The sequence below is a fragment of the Ascaphus truei genome, chromosome 6 (assembly GCF_040206685.1).
Source record: "Ascaphus truei isolate aAscTru1 chromosome 6, aAscTru1.hap1, whole genome shotgun sequence".
NCBI lineage: Eukaryota > Metazoa > Chordata > Amphibia > Anura > Ascaphidae > Ascaphus > Ascaphus truei.
In genome coordinates, this window is record NC_134488.1 from 72,770,109 (window position 1) to 72,785,633 (window position 15,525).

Below are 15,525 nucleotides of genomic sequence, written 5' to 3' on the forward strand. Positions count from 1 at the left end.
TCTGTAACCGTATCAAAAGTCTTTGCAAAATTACCAACTGCATTACCTTGATCAAAATTCTTAATTACCGCCTCAAAGAAACTTATAATAAGGTTAGTTTGGCACGACCTATCCTTCATAAATCCATACTGATTATTACTAATTTTGTTTTCCATTAGGTATTCCTGAATATTATCCTGTATTAACCCTTCAAGTAGTTTCCCCACTATTGAAATCAGGCTTACAGGTCTGTAATTCCCTGGTTGTGATCTACTGTAGCTCCCTTTTTAAATATAGGCACCATATCTGCTTTACGCCAATATTGTACTGAGCTTGTGGAAATGGAGTCCTTTAATATTGAATAGTAATGGTTTGGCTATTACTGAACTTGGCTACTTAAGAACTCTTGGGTGAATGTCATCAGGTTCAGGTGCTTTGCCATACTTCATGGCTATTCAGTTTTTGGAGTGCATCCCATTATCAATAAATTATCTGCTGTTCCAGAGTTCCAGTAGCAGAGTGGATCACTAGATATGGCAATACCGTGGGCAAAATAACTGTGAAGTGGAGCCTGACAGGGTCATCTGGTTATTGACATAATTTAATAACGCTGTGGCCTTGTTTCCCTAAAAAAAAGCATTGTTTATTTAATTCCGATGGAGGGCAAGGGGCTGTAGGCCCTGCACAGATCCTGTTTACACATCTACTCCGAAGTCCTGTATATGTCCAAGTTCGTGAGACCACAGTGTTAGAATGCATATACGATCCACCAATGTCACCATGCTCCATAACCGTGCTCTGCCCTAGCACAAAGCAAGACCATAACAATTGCATTCCTATTGGGATAGATCTGGTGTACTTGTTAGTCTGATAACTACAGTATAAACCGTTTAAAATGATTACTCAGTTTGTAAACAAGGTCACCTAAAACTTGATGAGCAGATCACATAAGGGGCTATATTTTCTAAGCTGTCTTCTGTCATAGGACAGCTTCTGGCTCTGGAAGATACTGAACAGACGCGCATCTTGCACACAATTTTAGGGGGGGGGGGGTCTATTTGTGCTTTATTTTCTTTCATTGAATCCAACTCAAAAAGTTGCAGTAAACAAAACGGGCTCAAAGTGCCCTCCTGAAAGAAAATATGAGATGAGAACAAATGGCCTCTGTTCACTGGAGAATTAACTTTTTGTTCGTGGGGAAATGTTGTAAAATATGATGGCAAGTGAAAGCTAATGTGTAGTGTGCGGCTGATATCATACACGCTCAAAGAGCAGATCCTATCTTATCCCTTTGGAATGCCATTGTATTTGTAACTGTGCTACCCACTTTACCCAGAATGCCTTGCAGCTTGTGCCTGTGTACAGATTCCTGCTAGCTGACTGTATATTAAGAGACATTTCTAATTTGCGTTTTACTAACCATGCATTGCAAGTCTTTATTTACTGTCAAAATTTTGCAGGCCCCTAAGGAGTAAAGGGACAAAAGGAGGTTCTGTGCTAGTGACATTGGAAGGATTTGGGTTTCTACTCTAGGGAAAACTCATGAGGTTTGATAGAGATTTACTAGAGGTTTTCAGATATTTTAAAATTCATAAATATACAAAATGTTTAATTATAGATCCTTTTTTTTTGCGGTTTTTCACAACAGCGGTAAAAAAAAAAAAAAAAAAAGGAAAGTGTTCTATCCAAAATATGATCCAAACGATTAGGATCATGCTTTCTGAACTTGGTCTAGTCATGCTTTCTTATATTGATAACAAATTAGAATGTGAGCTCCTTGCCAAGTGAATAATTATACTGTACTGTATTGTGTAACACCACCAATTCTGATCTTTACACTGGCAAAGCTAATAATAGTGATATATAAAATAAATAAAACAAAAATGTATTTAGCTACAATGCTAACAAGGCACTGGAGGAATTTGTGGAATAGTTGATAAAGATGTAGATGGATCCACATTACTCAATTAATGTTATATATTCGTTTATCATATTTATTTCATTTACTGCCATATCTTAAGGGGCAGCCGTCCCACCCAGGATGAAAGTGGACTAGTGGCAGTGACATGTTTAATAGGTTAAATATAGCTGATTGGGTCATAGTAAAAACACCAAAGAAGTATCAGTATTTTTTACATTATATTAAAAAAAATGTAATGGTAAACAAAAGCTTTGGATAATTTTTACAATCTGTATTCAATATCTTTTGGTGATAATCTGGAACAATGAAGAGAACCGGAGCACAGCCCACCAGTGCATCACAGAACACAAAGGTCTTCTTTAGAATGGTTTATTGATTAAAAGAACATAGGGCAGAGTTCCTAAAGACGCTCTGACATGTTTCGCGCACAGGGCTGATAAGACTGTTTTAGTCCTCAAAACTAGAGGTGAATTGTTGTCCACTGATTCTATATTAATTATGATGCTATCATTAGTCAAACAAATAACCCTAATGCTGAGTCAAACAGACATAACACTAATATGCTTGAATTCAGTAGACCAGAAATGTAAAACACATTTATTTTTCACAGAATATAAAGTAGTAACATTATTACATTGAGGGTGATTAAATCTTCGTAGCAAAATCCATTAACCTGATACATTGTTTACATTCATTTTTTGCCCTCTCTTATGTTGAACTGTTGATACACAACTAGACTCGCCAACATAAGGCCTCGGACATGGTGTAGGGAGCGGCGCTGACCCGTGTTGAGGCGCGCGCATGCTTACCAGTGAGCCCCTGCAGCCGCAATGAGAGCGACTTTAGCAGGGGCTCGAGGAAGCTTGCGTGTCTTACCAAATGTTTCGGTGCTCACGGGAGCACAGGGCCGGTCACGTGAGCGGTTCGCCCAATGACGGCGAACCAGCTCCATGACGTCACTGACCCGCCCTCCAGACACGCCCACGGACGGCGCGCGCTCTAAGGCAAGGGAAAGCACTGCTTTCCCTCAGCCTCAGCGCGCCTCCGCACGGCTTCAGTGTCTATGGACTAAGCCTTACATGTAATGCAGACTTTAAGGTCTACAAATTATACATGTGGAAACAGCATTCCAGTGTGAGGATGAAAGTAATTCTACTTTATTACATAGCACACAAAGTGCACTTCCATCTTGAACTATTTAGATACATTCCAGGGCCTCTGGTCAGCCACAGGATCTCTACTGTAAGGAAATATGACAAGGTGTTATGACAAGGCCGGGAATTCATCAGGCATTTATGTGGGGCCAAAGAGGTAGCTGAGACAGGTCTCCTGCAAAAGTAATTTTACCCTAAAATGTTCTGGACCCCTAAAATTAGAGCGGGACATGGTGAAGGTTGGCACTTGGGGTAGTGAAGGTTTGGCACTTGGGATTCTTAAATCCAAATCCTCAATGGAATGTTTAAAAATACTCAAGAACGGAAAACATTTTAACTCAAAAGGATAATACACGTTGACACTAAAACAAGAGGACTTAAGGCTGATATGGGTTTTTAACCTACTACCATAAATGTTTTTAAAGTTTCTACCTGTCTCTCTGTGAATTTTACAATTAGACCCCCTCCAGCACCCCCCTTGCAAACTGCTGGTGGATGTATGGTCCTGTGTCTCATTGTCCCTTTCATTCATTTATTGCCATGCCTATTTATTCTAGTCAAATCAAATACGCTTTATGGGCAAGACAGAAGAACATTTCAGTGTTGTCAAAGCATGAATAACACGGGGTAGAGTGTAATGATTACATAGTACTGTACATGGGTAACAGTTACACACGTGTATGTGTGGATTGTACTAGTGGTTGTAATAATTTGTCCACAAAGATAGCTAAAGGTTGGAAGACTGCATTTGTTTCTGCCACTATGGGTCTGCCTTGTGGTTTGCCCATTTTTTTGTGTATTTTTGGTAGTATATAGAGAACAGGAGTTATTGGGTGTCGTGATATCATGAATTCCTTTTGGTGTTTGTTAATGATGTTAATAGTATATGCATCTCCAGAGAAACTAAGACTAGTGGCTTCTATACTTGCCTCAGTACTTAAATTGTGCATCACCTAAAGTGCCCATGTGGCCTTGTATACGTGGGGAAGACTATTATCAGCTAGAAAGAAAGGGTTGCCCAGCATAAAGGAAATATTAAGAATATCCTGTCTGATACCTCTGTAGCACGTAATTGTAGGCTCATGGGCCACCACTCAGCACAGTTGAGATATCAGGTTATTGATCATGTGAAACATTACAGTGAAGTGGAGATAGAAAGAAAATCTTGCTGCAGAAAGAAGCCAAGTGGACCTATATAGTGGATACTGTAGCCCCTATGGGCCTGAATGAAAGGCCAGAACTTATTTGGTTCTTGGGGTAAGGTCAGCTTCAGCTTTAAATCCCCAAATTTGCGGGTGGATCATTTAGGGACACAGTTTATATCCACTGTGGTCCCGATCCACGACTGCTATGGATTGTTTCTTTATGACTACAGCATCTCCATAGTTCAATTTTCCAACTTGGGCACCCTCTGATAGCACAGTGGCTATAGAATCTGTGATTTTTCCTGGTTGCCTATGTTTTATTTAGTATCTTTGAACAATGTGTGGATAATTGTTCACTTTATACCAACATGTATATGAAATTGTAATATTTCGTGGTGCACCACAATGTAAGCAATTAAGCAGATACACCTTATTCCTTTTCAGCATCAATTGCTCTCCTCTGGCTGACATTATATGTGATTCAGAAAAAGATGGTTAAAGCCTGACTTTGTCCTTTTGGTCTTCTTGTACCAATCTCAGTTATGGTGGGAATTGGTGAGTAATGAGACCCTTAGGGGTATATATATATATATATATATATATATATATATATATATATATATATATATATATATATATATATATATATATATATATATATATATGTGCCCCTGTTCATTGTTTGCAGAGGTGTGTGGTCTGAGGAAAGGGCCATTGTGTCCTGAGATGTTACGTTTGTACCTGCTCTGCTGATGTAATAAATACAGAGTAAGTTTTGCTTAGATATCAGACTCCTGTGTGCTTCCTCCATCACAACTAGTCACCACTCTCATTAAAGCTGCAGTTCAGTCAATATCCTGCATGTTTGTTTTTTTTAATAAATCAATTCTGTAGTAAGAAAAAATACTTTTAGCATTTTCTGTTTTTAAAAAAACAACTTTGAAAGACCAATTTTCTTGTATTCTATTTTAACAGCCATTTGCTAAGGCACTGCCCCTTCATGTCCTGTCACAAGCCCTGGCACACCCCTTTGTCAGCACTGCCCTCCCTCTAGCACTTGTCAGTGCAGGTGTGCTCATGAATATTCATGAGCTTCCACTGCCAGTCAAGCAGATTATAAACAAATGCCAGCTTTTAATATGTCACCAAATTTCGACCTATCAATACATGGAAAATGAATTGAGCTGCAGCTATACTGTTCTTTAGGTAATTAGAGATTGCACACATGAAACTATTGAAGTAAAAAAATAAATGTAAAAATAAAATAAAAAAAAAAGACTGAACTGCAGCTTTAATACTATCTTCTATGCTGTCCCATTTGTATCTTTTTTCTCCAGTAAACTGTGGCAGGTTTAAATTGATGTAAATCTGGCTAATAAATCAAATATACAAAAGGAGTTTCTAACATTTGATACAGATTAGTGGATGTAATGATAACTTGATTTTATACAGAACTTTTCTCCCAGTGGGACTCCAATCGCTTTACAATTACAATTTAGCGACTGCTATGCACAGCTGTACAAATAATTTCACAGGTACAATCCCTGCTCCAGCAGGCTTCCAGTTTGTCACCAGGATAGTCAGCAGGATTTGAACCATACTTCCCCGCTCTAGTCATTGTTATTGCCTTTACTCGCCAAGCCAGTCCCAGTGGAATAGGAAATCTTCTGTATGCGGAAGGGTCCATTATTTCTAAGGGTGAGCTCTTTCACTGGTGTTTTGGGTCTAAATGTGTGCTTTCGTTTTGCTGGCCTTTGATTAGGTTTTTTTTTTTTTTTAATAGGTTTTGTAAAAGAAAGGGAGGGAAGTGGTTTGATTTGTTCCAAATACACAATGAAAGCCTGGATGCTTTAGAATTGCTTCCACCTACACAATTAAAGGCTTTATATCCTGTCAATTTACCATGTAGAAACACCTGGTCATTCTCTGTTACTGTACCTTGGATCAATAGACAGTTACAATATGACTACAACTCTAATGCTAGATACATTTTACTACCTCAGTAACCTATGTAAATGCATTTAGATCTTCTTACTCACATGTAAACACATACATTATATAATTTAGAAATACTTTGTGTTTGGTAACGAGAAGTGAAGTTATGCTAAATCTTGCCCTGTGATTTAGTATTTGATTCTTTTAGATAGAAAATAGCACCCTGATGCTACCTAATAAAAAAAACAGACAAAAACCTAAAGCATTTATCATCTGCTGTCTTTCTGTGTCATCTGGTGGGGTTTGAGTGATTTCACGTTGCAATGACATCCGGGTTATTACTATGAATAAATCTGTGAGTAATATTGAGTAGTAGCAAGATTGTTCACTACGACGATGGTCGTGCAAGTCATATTGTTCTTCTGAATACATTGTACTTTTGATTATTTACATATTAGAACAAGGTTTAAGTTCGCACATACTGTTGAGTACTGATGGGCGAATCCGCCCAAATCTGTTTCCCGGACTTTCGCTGATGTTACCCCCAAAATCCGTTACTCGGTGTAAAATACACAATCGGATTTGGCTGGTTTCAATCCGCGCGGATTCATCAAAATCCACAATTAGATACAACCCGTGGATGGGTTCTTAAGAATATGCCGACAGATTGCTGAATTCGCGGATTGGATTGTACGAATTCATCCAGGCGTTGCGGAATCTGGAGTTTAAAAAATGCAAAACGTGAACCGCCCTTTTCGACATTGATCCGCTGAAATCCACTGACCAAAGGAACTGGCCCATCCGCTGCGGATCCAAATTCGTAAAAAAAAAATCACCCATTTCTACTGCAGAGATCAGGGAAGGAAATGACATAAAATAGGACTACAAATTAATGCACCAAAAAAGTGGTACTATGTATGATTTGTTGATGTGCACGTGCCCTGGTATTGTATTGGTAATAATGTGCTGTATATACCATCAGCAAAAGGATCCCTTAGTTTTAGGCAATAATGTGCTTAACGTTACCTTTATGGTAACACAACCTCAGGGAGCTTACCATACTGGCAACAACATGGAACTAGTCCTAATACATATCTTGTTCTGGTGGTGCCCTTGAGTTATATTTTAGAACAGTCTTACTCCCCCTCCCTTATCCAAAATGTAACTGGAAAAAGTCCAAACCATACAACAAACTCAACAATGCATCTTAAGAATGTCCTGCTTAGGCTTTTCAGCCCATTATGCTGGGAAAGGAATTTTGTTTTCTTGCTTCTTGAAGAATTAAAAAAAAAATATTTAATCTTTCTGCCATCTGTGAGCCAATTCCCCTCTAACCAACGGAAATAGAAGATATTTATGTGCAGGAGTGTTGTAACCAGCATTATAATTTGTAAGGGAGGATTTGATCAAAGTCTATTTCGTGTTGATTGAATTTGGTATTTAATTTCAAAAAGGTAAATGTCAAAGCTCTACAGAAAAAGCACATTTTATTCATTGCTGGAGACCAGAATAATTAGGAGGGCACTGAGAAATTAGCTCCAAAAGTAGAAGGGCTAGTTAACTGCTAGACAAAAATACAAACTCCTGTAGATGGTACATGCAAAATAATCATTCCCCCTAATATCACATATCACAGAGCTCCGTTAAAGTTAGCACAGCTATTTCCCAATGCGCTAGTTAAGTCACAGCTAAACTTGGCCCTTAAAGAAGCTGCCATTTATGTGAACTATAAGATTCACGTAGCATTAAAAAGGCAGCTCTCCAGTGTACAATTAATACAGCCATTACTTTCCCATTAAAACAGTACTTACAACTAGAGCAGCTTGATTTGAGTCAGATCATATACATTTCGTTATTGAACAAAATTTTTACCAAACAATGTGCAACAATTTTAACATATGTTTAAATGTTAATACAATAGAAATCTCAAATCTTAAACAGGTTGTTTAGCATGTAATAGTTCATGTGGCTGATCAGAAATCTTGGGAAATGACAGCACCTTAGTTATAGACTTTCTTATCTTACATCACCGTACAGGGCATCCTTACAATATCCATGCCTTGCTGGATAATTTCTGGATGTTGTATACTATACTGTATATACATTCAACTCTGTATTAAGATCATGCTATAAATGTTTGAATAGAAGCTATTCATTACAAACTCAGCCCATCCTTTCTTGGCCTAAACAATTCCTACAGTCATTGTAATCTAATTACCAACCCCCACCACCCACATGGTTAACGTCTAACAATCAACACACATGGTCACACCATATTCTACTATTCACACTACATACACGCAGGACTGATCTACGTCATGTTCTACATGAAATATAAACATTATATCACATTGATAATTGCATACAGTTGTAGCACTGTTTCCCCCACCCTCTGGGAGATGAGACTGCTACTGAGTGTAATGTGGTGCATTTTACCTGCTGGCTCACAGGAGGCCCAAACCTCAGCTGCTTGGAGCCTGGGGTGTATCTGGTTCATTCCGGTGATAGCGCTTCCACCTGTAAAAGATCCTTGCAGTGCCGGATAGCCCCTTTATTTATTTAATTATAAAAATGTTTTACCAGGAAGTAATACATTGAGAGATACCTCTCGTTTTCAAGTATGTCCTGGGCACAGAGTTATACAAAATACATGGTTACATTAAAAAAACAGGGTTATACAGTGAATTCACAGACATTTCATGGACAGATAGAGTTGGAAAATTGGGTACAGGGGATAAAGGGCTTATGAGTTTCAGATAGAAAAAGAGCAGCTTTAACATCACTTTAACATCAACCAACATCAGCAAACGGCTCACACCCTTTGGCTCCCCTTCGGCTGCGCCAAAGGCTGTGCGCCTTTGGGGCCACGCAGATGTAGGCTGGGGTGGATGAGATGGAGTCTGATGCATCTGTGAACAAAAAGATCTTTCTTTGTGTCCCCTTGGCTCATTAACATTCCAGTGGGTGGGGTTGCCGATTCCACAAAGAACAAGCACATGTTAACCCTTAGCACGCTGGTCCTGTGCAGAGGGGAGCAGTTCTTGGGGGGGCCCCATCAGGCTGTGCGCCTTTGGGGCAACGCAGATGTAGGCTGGGGTGGGTGAGATGCAGTCTGACCCAATACAAGACTCAATACAATGAGCACACACACTGGTATAATATAGCAGGTTTACTGAACTCAGCTCTTATACCCACACAGTATGCATAACAAGTAGGCCTTGCAGCCCACACAGTATCCCACTGTCCAACCACCTAATCCCCACCCTGGTGAGGTTTCCCCCTAATGTGCTGAGATGCCCTGGGCACCTACACACCCAGTATCCACAGGAGCCACAACTCACCCCAAGTGTGTGTGACATTGCTGCCCACAGTAAGGTGACTGTTGGTGCACTTGTTGTCTGTGGTACCTGCCAGGGGCTCCAGCCCCCGGTACCACCTACTGAAGAAAGGTGTCCGTCCGGTGCCTAAAAACCTAATTGACAAAGTCCTGGAATACCGCAGGGGCGATACAAAGACCGAATGCATGACAAGATATTCGTAAAGTCCATCCGGGGTGTTAAACGCTGTTGTCCACTAATCCCCCTGTCGAATTCTTACCAGATTGAAAGCTCCTCGTAAGTCTAACTTGATGAAAATGGTGGAACCCTGGAGTCTGTCGAAGAGTTTGGTAATGAGGGGTAATGGGTACCGGTTCTTGATCGTGATTTTATTAAGACCTCAATAATCAATGCATGGTCTGAGAGATCCATCCTTATTCTTTACAAAGAAAAAACCCACACCTGCAGGGGACGAGGACTTCCAGATAAATCCCCTTTGTTGATTCTCTTGGATGTATTCTTTCTGTTAGGAATCTGATTTCTCAGCACCGTCCGCGCAACACAAAGACTACCCTCAGGGAAACTCAGGGCGCGCAGCGCAACCTCCGCTTACCTGCCTCCACGGGCCGTCAGCTTCTCCGTCCCGCGCGCACACGTTTGTCCTCCTCCAATGCTGGTCGCGTGCACACACAGCTTACAGAGCGCACGCCCAGCATCCACTCTTCTACTTCCACTCCTGCTGTGAGGCTCCGCCCCCGTACACCGCACGGGTGTATTCAGAGTGCTACCAGTGCTCACCTGGGTTGTATCAGCCACACCTAGTCTCTGTATGGAAGTGTTTGGTGTACTCTCGGTTACTACTCTCGGTTACTACAGGTTTTGATATGACTCGTACGACTACCCCCTTTGGCTCTCGACTTCGGCTCTCCTTGGACTAAGTATACTCTGGCATCCCACGATCACGGCTTGGACTTCAACCTTCCTCATCTCTCCGCTCCCTGATCTCGGCAAGGCAATCACTATTCTACTCCTATACCCGGTACCAGCAAGTATTGTCTACGTTACTTACATCTGGCCTGGCAACGCTTAATACCATACTCCGGACATTTTCCCTTTGCTGCGGGTTCGTGTATTCCTACCTCCTCTTCAGCACAGGGGATGGGTCTGGTCTGCGGGCAGCACCGGCGTAACACTTTCATGACCTTGGTCTCTGGAGGTGACAGTGGGAAGGAACATCTTCATGGAGGCGCTGAACTGGGCAGTAGATCGATGGGACAGTCGAATGACCGGTGGGGTGGTAAAACCTCGTACTGGGTCTTGTTGAATACGTCCTGAAATTCAGAGTAGATAGTGGGTAGATGAGAAGTTACCTGTTCAGGTACTGAAACCCTGCATAGGCCTTTGGACGGCACAGAGCAGTTCTGTAGGAAGTGAGGACTCCATTGGAAAGGGTGTGCTTCTGTCCTATCTATCCGAGGGTTATGCAATTGAAGCCACGGGAGTCCCAGGATGACGTCAACAGTAGGCATGTGAATGACGTCCAATTGGATACTTTCAGTAAGAAGTTCTCCTGTGTGCAACTGAAAAGGAACAGTTTGAAGAGAAATAAAGGCGGGTTGTAAGGGCCGGCCGTCAAAAGTCTCCAGGCCTACTGGACTTTTGCGTACCAAAGGGATTTTATTTTTCTCTGCGAATCCCTGTTCAATGAAATTCCCACCTGACCCAGAGTCCAGAAAGGCCTGAGTGGAGGCCTTGAAGGTGTCACTGGTAAGAGTAATGGGTATCAAAAGCATAGTTGGCATCTTGGGAGAGGAGGCAGATAATGTTCCCAGTGTGATCCTCCCAGCTCTCACTTGGACATTGGCGTTTCCCGAGTTATAGGGACAGGCCATTGATTACCTGGTGTCCGACAATGTCGCAATAAAGACAGAGTCCAGTGTTGCGTCTGCGTTGTTTCTCACCAGGGGATAGTTTGTTGCCTCCGAGCTGCATGGGTTCCTCCAGATCCGTAAGAGGAGGGTTAAATGCCCCTCTGTAATTGTCGTGGAGAGATTGCATACCTTGCTTATGCCGATTTCTTTCTGCTTTTCTCTCCTATAACCTGAGATCCACCCGGATGCATAGGCCGATGAGTTCCTCTAATTCCGAGGGACATTCCAAAGCGGCAAGTTCATCCTTAAGGTTCCCGGACAGACCTTGCCAGAATGCTGCTGCCAATGCTTCATCGTTCCAGCCAGTTTCAGCGGCTATGGTCCGAAATTCAACTGCACACCAGGCCACGGGACGACTGCCTTGGGTTATATGAAAGAGAGATGAAGCAGCTGTTACCTTGCGTCTGGGTGTGTCGAATACTCGGTGGAACTCTTTGGTGAAGTGGGCTATGTCGCAGGTGAGGTCTGGCCTTTGTTCCCAGATGGGTGAAGACCACGTCAAGGCATCAACGAGCAGGGAGATGATATAGGCCACCTTGGATCGCTGGGACAAACAACGGGAGGGCATCAATTCGAACTGTATGAAACATTGGTTGAGAAATCCGCAGCAACCGAGCGGTTTGCCGCCATAGTGGTTGGGTGTAGGAAGTCGGTGGTCCGGAGGCTGCATTCATGAGAACGGTTGCGGGAGCAAGCACCACTGAGGGAACAGAATCCACGGGGATACGTTTTGCCTGTTCTGTAAAAGTTTGAACTGTCAGTTGGAGTTGGTCCATACGCTGACTATTCTGGTCAAGATATTTCTCCAATTTGGCAAACATGTCAGAGTGCAGGTTCAAGACACGACCCACCCCAGCGGGGTCCATTTTTGTGGGGCTGAGCATACTGTAACGGGTGCTCACCACATACAGGACAGGACCGCAAGGCTGAGGTAGGGATGTTAGAATACACCAACCTGTAACCGTGTCCGGAGTGTAGAGTCGTAGCCGGGTCAGAGTAGATGAGGTTAGAATGGTCATGGTAATTGCCGTGGTCTGGTCCGGTTGGAGAAGTCGGATGGTCGTTGTACGTAGCCGGGGTCCAGGAGTATAGAAGGTGGGAGTTGAAATACAAGCCGAGGTCAAGGGTCAGAGAAGGCAGAGGTACAGGTACAAGCAAGGGTCAAGTACTGCAAAAGAGTATCAGGCAGAATGCACAAGGCAAGAAAAAGCAGCAGGTACTTTGAGGCAAGCACTTTGTCACAAAGCTATGGCTATGCTCAGCCAACTTCGAAGAGGGATGGCTGAGCATATAAGGAAGTGACAGCCAATCGCAGGACTGCACCAGGCTATGAGCAATGAGTGATTAGACATATTCTGTCCACTGGTAAGCAGGGGCGGAGTGTACCGCGGGTGTGGGGTAATTGGAGATAGCATTAACCCTCTGCTGTCCCTGGTAAAGCGATGCTGGCGTGTAGGTGCTTGTGCACGAGGGAGCTTCTCCGTGGTGTCACGAGGCACGTTGCGGAAGCTTGCGCGTAGCTTGCGTGTGAGACGTGTCACCCGTCTCGTCACGGGACGCATCACGGGGGCGGGACCGAAGCCCAATCCTTACAATAGCAGGTCAAAAGTGTAGCATAATGAATTGTTTTTGATACTACTTTTTGTTTTCAAATGTATTCTTGGTTTAGATTAAAATGTCATAAATGTAATCATTCATTCATTTTTGTGCGCTTGTCCACTATATTTCTGACGTGGTTAATTTAAAAAGAAAAATCCCTAACCCCATCGACAAGGTGCCTCCCACAAATGAAATTATTTAAACATTTGGTTTTTGTTAGACAATTATTTAATCTGATAACTCTGTGATGACCAAGTATCTAGGTTGAAAGGGAAATCCTCCTGTAGACATTTTTCTAGGCAAGATGGTACATGGGGGGAAAAAACAGGTAAGAAAAGCAAAAAATAAAGAGAAAAAGAGAGATACATCAAGTGTATTGGATTTGCAAACATTTCTATAATTTCTGTATAGATACTGTAGTACAGCAAGTAAAGCAGTCACATGTGGTGCCTAAAACAGGGGGGCAAGCAGGGGAGTGGGTGCAGCAGGGAAAGTTTGCGCTCCCCTGGTCTAGAACATTGATTCATTTAGGTGAATCCTCTTCTTTGTCAGAAGTCACCGAAGTGGTTCTCTCACAGGGAAGGTTATGAAAGATAATAAAGACAAATAGCGCAATATGTCAAATGTGGTTTTAAAAACTCCAATTCAAGTAACTACGAAGTGCTCACAATTTTCCAGCTCTCTTAAGCATTGATTTAAGTCTTTTAAAACGAAACCGCCAACAGAACGCAGGGAAGAAATTCTCGTCTCGTGTGTCTGTCAAGGTACTCTCTGCGTCTGTCACCTTCCAGTGTGTCGCGTCTGATCCGGACCTCAGTCTCCCACACGCTATGTCCTTAACCTGGACAGAGAAGTGAGATGGGAGATTCTTCCCTGTGTTCTACTGGCGGTTTCGCTTAAAAGACTGGGGGAACGGGAGCGGAATATTTAGTTGCTGTACTGTAGCACAGGATAGCAATGTGGTAACTAATTTTACATTATTTGGAAGCTTCCTCCTCCTTCAGGTCAGTGTCAGCGGTATTTGCCAGTCCACCAACCACCTGAGCTGGTGAGATCCCCTCTATCATCTGCTAATTAGTGACATAGTTGGAGGACAACCTCTTAAATTGGTGCACGCTGTCAGCCGAACGTGATTTCAGTTTGGTCTTCATTGCTTTCCCCAGAGCATTTATAGAGTTATGCATGCTCCTCCAAATTCAATTCTTTTCACCTGTGCTAGTTTTGTAGCACAGCTCACTGAAAAGTTTTGCGTCGTGGTCCACATATCCACTGGTTAGTAGATCTACCTCCTCAGAATAGCGCTGCTGGCTATGGAGACAACTTTGGTTTTCAACGTTTTATGGGAAAGCAGCACTTTTCTACCTTCCAGTGATCCCTAAGGACAATAGCTAGTTTATTAATAAACCTATTTTAATCATATATTGTCATGAAAGTTCTGTGGGGAGAGGGAGCTGGGAGAAACTTTTGTGCAAGGTTGCAAATTTGGTGAGATTTAAAATATGGAGCAATGATATGAAACTTCCCCAAAAACCACCAACCACGGATATCTTACTTAGATAGCCCCTTCTAGCACCAATAAAAGTTGGTAAATACTGATTACTATAGACAAATGATGTGCAATTGTGCTAGTATTTGCATAAATAAAATGGGAAATTTGCACTTTTCACCCTGACAATCAACCAATTAACCTTGGCTCAAACATTTCACAAATTCCTTACAAAATCATGGAAACTTTTAAAAGTGGGGCAGTATTCTACATCGCTAGTGGAGACATGAAAACTATTCAGTTCTTTGTGCAAAACATTTTTAAAATAGAAAAACAAAAAGCTTCAGAGAAATTAGAATGTCACAGTTTACTGTAGGTCAGCGAAGTATTAAAAAGACAATTGAAAACCGCCTCCCTCAAACTATTTTTAATCATTCTTGTTGTTTATGAGAAGGACTGTATATATGGATGCATTATGCTTGGAAACAGGAAGCTATCTGTATTTAGAATTAAGGTCCATTAAAAAATGGTTTGTGTTGGAAATTGATATGGACTAATTTCCTTTTTCCTATTCACTGATTGCAGTTACCGTTGTAAGTGTGTCAGTCATGGCACCTGAGGAAGTCGTTTGAGGTGAAACGCGTAGAGCCGGGGAACAGAGCAGGACGCATCCTTCCATCTCCTGACATCCGGAGTTTCCACCGGAAGTTGGGCTGGGTCACGTGGGACACTGACAATCGCCGAGGTGGTGATACCATAGATGTCTGAAGTCTCTGAAGTTCCTGGTTATTATATTATACAGTATGTATTAAAGGTTGCCACAGATTTGGATATGCTATTTTGAAATGGGGAATAGGTTAGTATTATCTACAGATACCACACCCTCAATTTATACTTTGAGAACGTATCACACTATTTTTGTGCATGTGCTTTTCTCTTTTCGGTGCACACCTGCGCTCCCTTCTCTTGAATAAAATATCCATCTAAAAATGACTGGTTTCTCAAGGCGCGAAGTCATAATGGAGAAACTTTCAATTCTTAGAAACTAGATTTTCCAG

At 42.0% G+C, this 15,525-nt stretch overlaps 1 long non-coding RNA gene across 2 annotated transcripts in view; it reads left to right on the forward strand.

Moving 5' to 3' along the window:
* Nucleotides 1–15,525, forward strand: part of LOC142496493 (uncharacterized) — a 43,155-nt gene that overhangs the window by 20,600 nt on the left and 7,030 nt on the right. For both annotated transcript variants that reach the window (XR_012802018.1, XR_012802019.1), the window contains exon 3: nt 15,053–15,268. This is a non-coding gene — a long non-coding RNA (uncharacterized LOC142496493). The remainder of the gene's footprint in view (nt 1–15,052; nt 15,269–15,525) is intronic.